Source organism: Pygoscelis adeliae, unplaced genomic scaffold, assembly GCF_000699105.1.
Source record: "Pygoscelis adeliae isolate BGI_AS28 unplaced genomic scaffold, ASM69910v1 Scaffold108, whole genome shotgun sequence".
Classification (NCBI taxonomy): Eukaryota; Metazoa; Chordata; class Aves; order Sphenisciformes; family Spheniscidae; genus Pygoscelis; species Pygoscelis adeliae.
In genome coordinates, this window is record NW_008825498.1 from 4,251,343 (window position 1) to 4,261,283 (window position 9,941).

Consider the following 9,941-nt stretch of genomic DNA (forward strand, 5'->3'; position numbering starts at 1 on the left):
GCCTGTGCAACGTAGCCTTACTGCCGTAGAAGGGTTCCTAGCTGTGTTTACTTAACGATATGAAAGTAGCCCCAGGGGTTGAGAAACAATGTGCATCTCTAAGATGCAGTCAGCCATCAGCACAGAGGTAACATCTGGCAAGAAGTTATGCACATCTTAATTGGCCAGCTGTTCTTCTGATTGATTCATTGCCTTCCAGGAAGCACACTTACCTCTCTGTGCTCAAGTTGGCCCTGCAGAATATCCAGCCTCTGGGCTGCTTTCACTGTCCGGACAGTGTATTGTGCAAACCCATGTGGGAAATTCTTGTGCAAAGCCTGGCAAAGGCTCAGCTGAAGCCCATGTCATTCCTCAGATGGTTAACTGAAAGTCAAGTTTCTGCCACGGCTAAAGGGATGCTGGTGGGGATTCAGCCAAGCATCCAGGAGCATGTGTGACTGTGGAGGTGCCAACTGTATGACCTGGGCTATTGCGGCACACGGTCACGCTGCACAAAGCCTGGGAATAGGCTGGTGACTAACAGCTCTGGTGAGATCATAGCCAGGTGGCAAAGGCCTCGAAACACAAAGGAAATGGCAGTACTGTCTGGTTACAAGAGGTTGGTTTCTTACCAGAGAGCAAGATAGGCTTGATTTATGATCCTTGAGTTCTCATGAAGTTATAGGGGATAACTGATAAATGTATGTGTCATCTAGGAAAAAAAAAAATTCTTCCTTTGAATTTCATTTCACTGTTTTGCAATAATCAAGAGATACTTTATATGAATCAGAAGCAACTGCTCAATATAAATGTTTATCATCATAATATTTTATATTCCTCAGTCAAGATAGGCAGTGTGCTGTCTCTGTATTCTGCTAGGTCTACAACTGAAGTACTTTTTGGTAATTAATCCTAGTGTATTTTAAAGGTAGCAAAGAAGGCATGAATTCACCCTTCACAAAGATGGAGCTTATCTTAGACCTCACTATCAAATTGTTTGGGAAAGTAGCGTAACATATTCATATTAATGTTAGTTTATTAGTTTTATTTTTAAGATTACAAGCTCATGAAAAAAATTCTCAACAACACTAAATGTCAAGAATGCGAGCTTACTTTTTGAAAAATGTGTTAACAATTATACTCCAGAAATCCTTTAGGAGGGGACAGAGGATGAGATATGGTATTTTATTGTGCAATTTCTTCTTTTCAGAGTAAGCAGTAGACTCTGTAAAAGGAATGATTAGAGACTATGGCTGCTTTAACAGGAGAAATTAATGGCAAGGTCAAGAAATTCTTTGGAGCAATCTTGTTTACTTGCAGGGTTTTGACACTTTAGCTTGTGCTGTCTGACATGTTCCTCTAATGGCCTTGTGCAAATACCAAATAAAAGTCGGGAAAAGTTGTAGGCTTCTGCAGATGAGAGCTTTGGAGGCAAAAAAAACCTTAAAAAATATAAACCTTTGGTTTGGAGTAAATGGAATTATGTGCACCTTTTCAAGATGTTTCCATCCATTGCTTCAGGATCCTGAGGATGAAATAGCAGTATTTGATTATCAGTGCTACTAAATGATATAGAGAAAGCCATCTGGATAAGTACAGATACATTTCCCTTGTATAGCAGTAGAAATTGACAGTTATAAAAACCTTTGAGGAAAGAATAACATCACATGTATTCTATATCCACTCAGTATCAAACACTAGGCTACATTTTCAGGAACCTAATATAGAAAGCACACTTTTCATTTTCAGATTGGTATTAAAAATGCCTACACTAAGTAGCCACTGTAAGCAGAAAGATACCCTGATCTTTATTGTCTCTTTTCCTTATTTTTTTCCTGACAGCAGTTAAAAATCATACCAGTCTTTTTTTTCTTCCTCCATTAACTGATGTTTTTGTCTGCATTCACCAATATTTTTAGAAGATTGTACTCTGATTTTTCACGCTTTTCTTCATTTGTTTTTCAGTGGATCTTGAAATACAGTTTTCCTTTTTTAAAATTTAACGTTGCTAATCTGCTTATCAAAGCATTCACAACTGAAATAAGGTCAAAAAACAAGTGCATCTTTTCATGTATACTTGCACATCAGCTGAGATTTGTTTTTTTCATGAGGCTTTCACTCATTTTTAAAGTATATCCAGTCTGTTGACAAAAGAGCTTTATTTAAATGAGCTATGTAATCTTTACCAGCAGTCTGTGGAACAGGTTTGACAATAAAGAAATATCTCATTACCTAGGAGCTTTCTATATTGTACAGGTGTAACTTGGTAGTTGAATAGTACAAAAAGATAAATATTAACTGGATTTTGCTAATAAATCTGCCATTCTTACAGCACCAAAATCTGTAGAGTTGTTGTAATTGCCGTTGTTTGAGTTGTAACAATGAATGGAACTGATAAGGCTTATGTCATTTACATAGAATTTAGCATTCACAGCTCACTGTTGAATTAATATGACACACACATTGGGTCCTCTGATATAAGATTAGCATCATTTGAAAACAGAGAAGTTGTAGGTTTAGAAGTGACATATTAGTCTCTGTTCAACATGTAACGGTAATTTGCTCAGGTCTGAAAATCATAGTAGGTTACTACTGACAGCAGTGACTAGTAGTTAATTCTTTTTCTGTTAGTTTCATTTTGGTTTACTACATTTTGTAATAAACTGATGTCTCAAGAGGGACTACTGCAGAATTACAAAATAATATTATGTTGAATCCAGAAGGTCAGGTACCAGAAGGTCAGCTACCAGTTATATCAGTGTCAGTCAAGAGTGGTGTTGAAAGAGTTATATTCACTGAATGTAAAACAGAGTCGTGTTTTAATAAAATAATTCAGTGAAATAATCTTAGTTTCCTCTACTGTCAACACCATAGAATAACTATGGTTTTAGCTGCCTAACATAGCAATCAGATGCCTAAAGCCTTTTGCAGATCTAGCCCTGGTACAGTAATGCCAGAAATACATCCTTCTTCATTGCACACTATGATTTCAAGTCTTCCCAGTGTCTTCAGTTGAATCTGTCATTGCTAATCAGCTCTAGAAATTAAAGACTTAAGTTGGATGTCCCCCAAAAAAGTGAGAGCACAAAATTCCCAGCTATCTCTGAAAAGCTGAGTTTAAATGATTTGGTGAACGTGCCAGGGATACAGTGTGGCAGAGATATGAGTATAATACATTTCTGCAGGGTTACTTTCAGGAGCCTTGATCATTACAGTGTACTTTGTCTTCCATCATTCTCTGCCTTCTTCACGGCGTGAACCTGACTCATGCTCAGTATATGATTGCAGGTGTACGCAAGCTTTCCAAGTGTTTTTGAGAACTGATAATGTATTATTTTATGATGGTCCTTAGTATGACTATGTCTAGCTCATTCATGTTCACTTGAGCTGAATCCAGCCTACTAAGATTTCTGCCCAACTTCATCCTGTATGATATTACATTGCAAACCTTTTCTCTTGCAGGATGGAGGGGAGAGGTCTTTTTTCTCTAAATAATTCTGTGAGTTTTGTTTAAATGGTGGAATCTAGTGCTCCATTTCTCTGTGATATGATCATTGCTGTCTGCCTTGACATTTTTTAGCTTCTGGATTGCTGTGTCTATTGCTGACATCTCAATTGGTTATTGTTAATGTTAAATGGTTTAGGTTCATAATACTTCATCAAAATATGGTATTGGTGGTGGGCTGAGTCTAGTGAGACTTCTTGGAAATGCTCTGCCCATCTGTTTCTCTCATCTGCCTCAGCTATGTATATTTTCCATTCTTGCTGCTGCTTAGTCCGTTTCTTCTTCTTTTTAACATCCACAAATGGGTTTAGTCCCTTGGTAAGTAGCTCTACCTACCTACTGAAGCTGCAACATCATCTGCAGCTGCTAGTTCTTTTAAAGGTCTCAATTTGTATTTCTTGTATTGCCTTAGATTGTTTTCAGTCTGGAATCAACCTTTGTTCAGAGTAGCTATGTCTCCAATCTGTAATCAGAGAAATTTCCATTCCTTGAGCTGTGTGACTGAGTTTGCTTCCTACTTTTCAGGCTGTTTGAAGGAAAACTTCAGGAAAGGAAAAGGAAATTTCAGTTGGTACCAGAAGGAAAACTCACAAAATCAGTTTTTTTCTGGTAAAATATTATTGCACTGGCAATTAATATTCCATTTTTATGGTCTAGGTTTGGATCTCCTTGTTTGATGTTACTGTATCCTAGCATAGCTATGTAAAGCCTAGATTAGACTATGATGGTTAGAATTGCACCAGTTTTGGCTAACAGTTGGATTTCTTAATCACAAGTTGGCATCCTTAACACAGACTTCACAGTTTGATCCAAATATACCTTCTAATTTTCATAAAGACTTTTTTCTCTGGGTTTCATGAGCACCGATAGATGGATATTTATGCTGATACACAGATAGGTACACTGTTGTCAGTGATGAATCTCATCCTGGACCAAAATAACAGACATTATAGAGAAAATCAAGTTTCAGTGCTTGCTGTGGTTTAACCCCAGCCAGCAACTAAGCGCCACGCAGCCACTCACTGACTCCCCCCCAGTGGGATGGGGGAAGAGAATCGGAAGGGTGAAAGTGAGAAAACTCATGGGTTGAGATAAAGACAGTTTAGTAGATAAAGCAAAAGCCACACACGCAAGCAAAGCAAAACAAGGAATTCATTCACTACTTCCCATCCGCAGGCAGGTGTTCAGCCATCCCCAGGAAAGCAGGGCTCCATCATGCCTACGGTTACTCGGGAAGACAAACGCCATCACTCCGAGCGTCCCCCCCTTCCTTCTTCTTCCCCCAGCTTTATATGCTGAGCATGACATCATGTGGTGTGGAATATCCCTTTGGTCAGTTGGGGTCAGCTGTCCCGGCTATGTCCCCTCCCAGCTTCTTGTCAACACTGTTTCCAGCACAAACCCAAAACATGGCCCCATACTAGCTACTAGGAAGAAAATTAACTCTATCCCAGCCAAAACCAGCACAGTGCTGTATTCCTGCTCTAACATATGACAAACTGCTTTGTGAAGATGGTTTATGTACAGGGCAGAGTTATAAAGACATAAGCATTCTTACTTGCTCAGCAAGGCTGGTACATAAACAATCTGATCAAATGTAGGACCAGTGAGAGGCTCAAGAACGCTTACAGAGGACAGTATTTTTAAAAATTTTGGTTGATAACAATGGAAAAATTTACTAGTTACTATCTGCAGTCAATATTTTTCCAAAGACTTACAGTTTTCACCATATTATTTTTATGAAAAAGTCATATCACATACAAAAATGCTGTCCCCTTTGAAATGTGAATCCTCTTTGCATACTGCATCTAGTAAAGGAAACATCAGTATAATTCTGTAACAGGAGCAGAATAATGTGTTTTGCCCAGAATACCTCACAAAAAAAGCAAACTGCTTGGGCTATCCAAACAAATTCAGCCTGAGGCAAACACCTGCCATGCACATTTTTAGATCAAATGTTTAAAGTTTGGTAAAATTTAAAGAGGAACTTCTTTTGAGACAAGCAGTATCCTAGTTCTGCCTATAATAATATCTACTACCTTTTATGTGATCCAGAACCTTGCAGTTTTACAGGATCAGACACCTTAGAAGCAAGTATGTGTTCTAAATGCAGAATACATTTGTCTTATTAATAATTATAATTTTGGAAAATAAAATGAAACTTCATTCATAGAAGGTCTGACTCTCTCTTTGCATTCTCAGGTGTAAAACAGGAACAGTTATATTCAGATTGGTTGAATCTCACTAATTAAAAACAGCAGAGAGGAGAATTAGGTTTGTAATCATAACCCAATATAATGCTAGCACGTAGTCACTGGCCAGAACTGGTAACCGAAGCAGTCCAAGTAGTATGTTATTGACCGAGAAAAAGCATCATGACTGAGTTCCATGTGCTGTTCACTTTGTATTCTTAATGGGGCCACGTGCCATTTGATGTTTAATCAAGTAAACACCCCTAGTTTTGGGTCCATTGTCAAATATGTCTGTAATCTGCATTGGTCCAGTCCTATGCAGCTAGACTGTGTACTAAAAGAGAAGCAGGTGAAAATTTTGGGTTCCTGTGAACTGCCAGGCAACAAAAGTAAAAAGTGTTCTGGTCTAAATAAGATACAGTTCCTTCTCTCTACGTGGGATTTTCTTTCAATTTACCTTTTGTTTACTGTATAGAGAATCCAAATATTCTGATAGCATTAATTAATGAGGACCTAGAAACAATAACACTGGAATAATGATTTAGGCTTGAAGAGGCCTCAGCGTCAAACAATATCATGTGTTTTTTATCCCAGTTTGATCCCTCAAATAAGAAACTACAGATTAAAATATTAGCTTAATTTCAATCATATTGAAATCAAATCAGGCATGAATTTAATGAAGTATCTTGATTTATCATAACAAAAACCTTAAAGGTGGGAACAGAATAAGGCACCCCGAATCATAAGCTTCCTCTCTAGTAAGATAGCAATGGCAGCTAATTCACACCTCCTTTTCCCAAATCTACGCTGATATTATTGATGATATTAGTACCATATATAAACAAGGAATTAAACATAGAGCCATATGCTCCCCTCTGCTGTGAGGCACAGAGGGGAGCCACAAGACAAGTAAAGGAGAATACCAGTGAAGCCCCAAAGTAGCAGTATGGCTAGGGCAACTCCTTGACAGTGTCATTCGTTCTCCCCAGCAGCTCACAAAGGTGCCTCTCCAGCAAAGCCATCAGCTCATCATCTCCTCGTTTGTAGGATGAGGACTGGGAGGAGTCACTTCCTGCAAAAATTGTCCCCTCCCAGCAAAAAAAAAACCCACATCTCTTTGAAAGCTATTGCTCCTTCTTGCAGGATGAATTTTGTTTTGATGCTTGCAGAAACCCCTACAGTCCCTTTAATGTAGGTTGTTTTGTGGGGACTAACAGCAGACCTGTATCAGCTGCAGCCATGGCAGGTGCAAGAATGACAGAAACAAGGATTGTGGTGCTTCCTTTCCTTTTCAATCCCCAAAATCTGGAGCTAGCTTAGCTTTTTGTTTCCTTTTTCCTTCAGCCCTGCTCCTACAGCGAAGTAAATGTCAGAAACAAAGTGAATCTCATACAAATATTTGGCTACTGTACATATTCCTACACCTTGACCACTGGAGATGCTGTTACCTTCTCTGTCAGCATTTGGCTCAATGTGTTGAGAATACTTAGGAAACAGCATGTTTCTCAAACAGTGAAAAAAAAAGCAATGAAAAATGAAGGAATTGGCAACAATGTCATGTATGCAACTCATGCATGCCATGCCTTCTTAAGTCTCTACATGTGATCAAAATTTAAAAGATAAGGAAAAGCGAATAACTCTATGTCTATTATATGACCGAGAAGAGGATCTAAGGGAGAAGTACCAGTGCCTGTAGGGATAGAGAGATCATGGAAAAAGCTATGAAATCTACAGGCTGCTTTTGGGCTGGAAGTGCTCTTTAGCTAGGTTACTCGGGATTTTTCTGTTTTAAATTGTTCCCTCAGCTAAGGGTCTGCAGTCAACTCAGGAGATTGCATGGCCCCTCCTAGGTCAGTGGGTCCATCAGTTTATTCTAAACTTTCAGGTAACGTTATTTCATCAAGCTGTTGCTTTCTCACAGACATGTATTTCTGATCGTGTGCATAAACGTTATTTATGTTGCAATTAATATTGTAAAATTACTAAATATTGCATTTAGGCTGCATTATGCTAGGCACAATAAAAGGTATTCAAAATATGAGATGCATTAGATGCAGACACAATAGTAACAAGAGCTATCACGGACTTGCAATTTGCAAGTGTTTATTCAGTTCTTTGAAATGAGAAACATTAGTGAAGGTCGCATTGGACACCAGCCATTATAAACTGTCAGTTTCTCAACAAATATTACAGCAACTTTCAAATAGCCAAATCTCAAAATTTTTTAATGTCTTTTGATTCTCTCAAGACAAAAAACCGGATAGCCGTCGAACTGGATAGCCACTGATCCCTTTCACCATTCACTGACGAATCCTTTCACGTGCTCTCCCAACCACCATTTTCCTCATCATGACAACATATCTTGCAATTATTTTACCTTTTTACAAAAATGAGAATTTTGATAATCCAAAAAATAGTTTTCTACTTAATTTGTTTTTCTAGGGCTTAAGTAGGTTGTTTTATTAAAATGTCATAAGTTATGTTTTTCTCCTCTCTCACCTGCATTCTTTTTCAGACTCCATAATGGTATGAAACAACACGAGATTTGAAAATAGTTGAATTAACAGCAGACCTGCAGAAAGAGATAAATTTCAGGGAAAAAATTTTCTTGAAATAGGAGGAAAGGAGCAGTGGTACTTAGAAAAGCTTCTTCAAATTGGAAAACAGTCCTATTTGTGTCCAGGTTTTGGCTGTGATTCAGATTGATATTTTTATATTTTCCCATTGAGTTTTTCTATCTTCCCTCATGTTATTTTTAATATACAGTGACAGGACTCAAAAGAATTACGTACAAAGACCTGTTTTAATATTTTACAGCCTCATTTACAAAGATGCAGAGTACTCACAGCTTCCATAGAATCTAATGGGACTTGTGGAAACTCAGTATCTCTGAAAATCAGGCCATTAATTTTGAAAATGTGCATTAATTACTCTCTAGGCTGTAATAGCTCACTTGATATTACTATAATCTACATTCTTTTGAAAAAGTGTATTTTTCACCTGGTACACTGCGCTTGCTCCTAAAGACCAGTCATATCTTATCATGTAAAAGCTTCTTTATAACTGATCCAATTATTGACCTGTGGCATTGACCTTAATGAAACGTAATATTTCCAAAGGAATGGTACAATCCATTGTGTTAATCTGGTTGACAGGCATACTCTTGAAGGCCTCATGCTAACAATAGCTATGGAATTTATTGAAATAATTAACCTGATGAAACACAAAACCATGTATTTCCACTAAGCAATCAAATGATTGGTTTAAATTTCCATTTTCTAAATTGCGACTCGTGTAGAGTATGCGGCAACGTTTGCAGAATTTACCAAAGCCCACAGTCGTTTTCAAAAACATTCTGTGTTGGTAGATTTTTGGATCTCATTAAAACATTTTCCTTCTAGACCTGCCACACCGTGTTTATGAGTTCCAAATACTTGCAGATTAAGGGAAAATTTATACCAGTCTTAACTGTAGATTGTAACAATAATTACTGTTAGCAAATAGCAAAAGCCTATCCGGTAAGCACTCCCACTTTGAATCGTTCCAGTTAGGATCCTTTGCACCGAGTGCGGTTCCTAGGATGTTATCTTCTCCATACGTCTATTTAAAATCCATTTTTTAAGTAGCGTCACTCTCAGCCGCTGCATTCAGTGCAGTTTAGTGCTGTTAGATGCTTTCACGTCACATGGTTATAGCTAGGTAGATTAATAGGAACTTCTATCTGGAAATTTCTTTCCTGTTATTGTTCTCCCTGAGCAGCTGATGGCTAAGTTAATTCTCTTTAGTTTTGTCATGCACTAAAGCACACATTGCCAAGCTATGATAAGATTTACACGGGGGGGGGGAATAAAGCCCTTGTGTCCATCAAAGTCTTAAACTTGCATTTTAAACTTTGGCCTGACCTGATGTGCCATTCAAAGAGCTTCAAAAGATTATTTTTTTAAGAAAGGTTCAATATGTCCCGAGGCTATCGGTTTTGAGTTAAAGTGGGTGAAGTAGAAATATTTTACTCATCAGCTTTGCAGTCACAGAGTTTGCCTCAGCTAGAACAAAACTGCTGAGGCATTTAGAGAAAATTAACCCCCCATCCTGGCAGCCAGATGTGACTGGTTTCTGATGAATGCACATGAGTGGGCTGAAAAACCAAGGGACTGTGAAATTCCTGTCAGGTCCGTACAGCGCAGAATGGGCTATTGACTGCTTTCTATATTTCCCTCCATCATTCTTCTTGAACGCTGCCATTAATTTCCTCTCCTACTCTGACT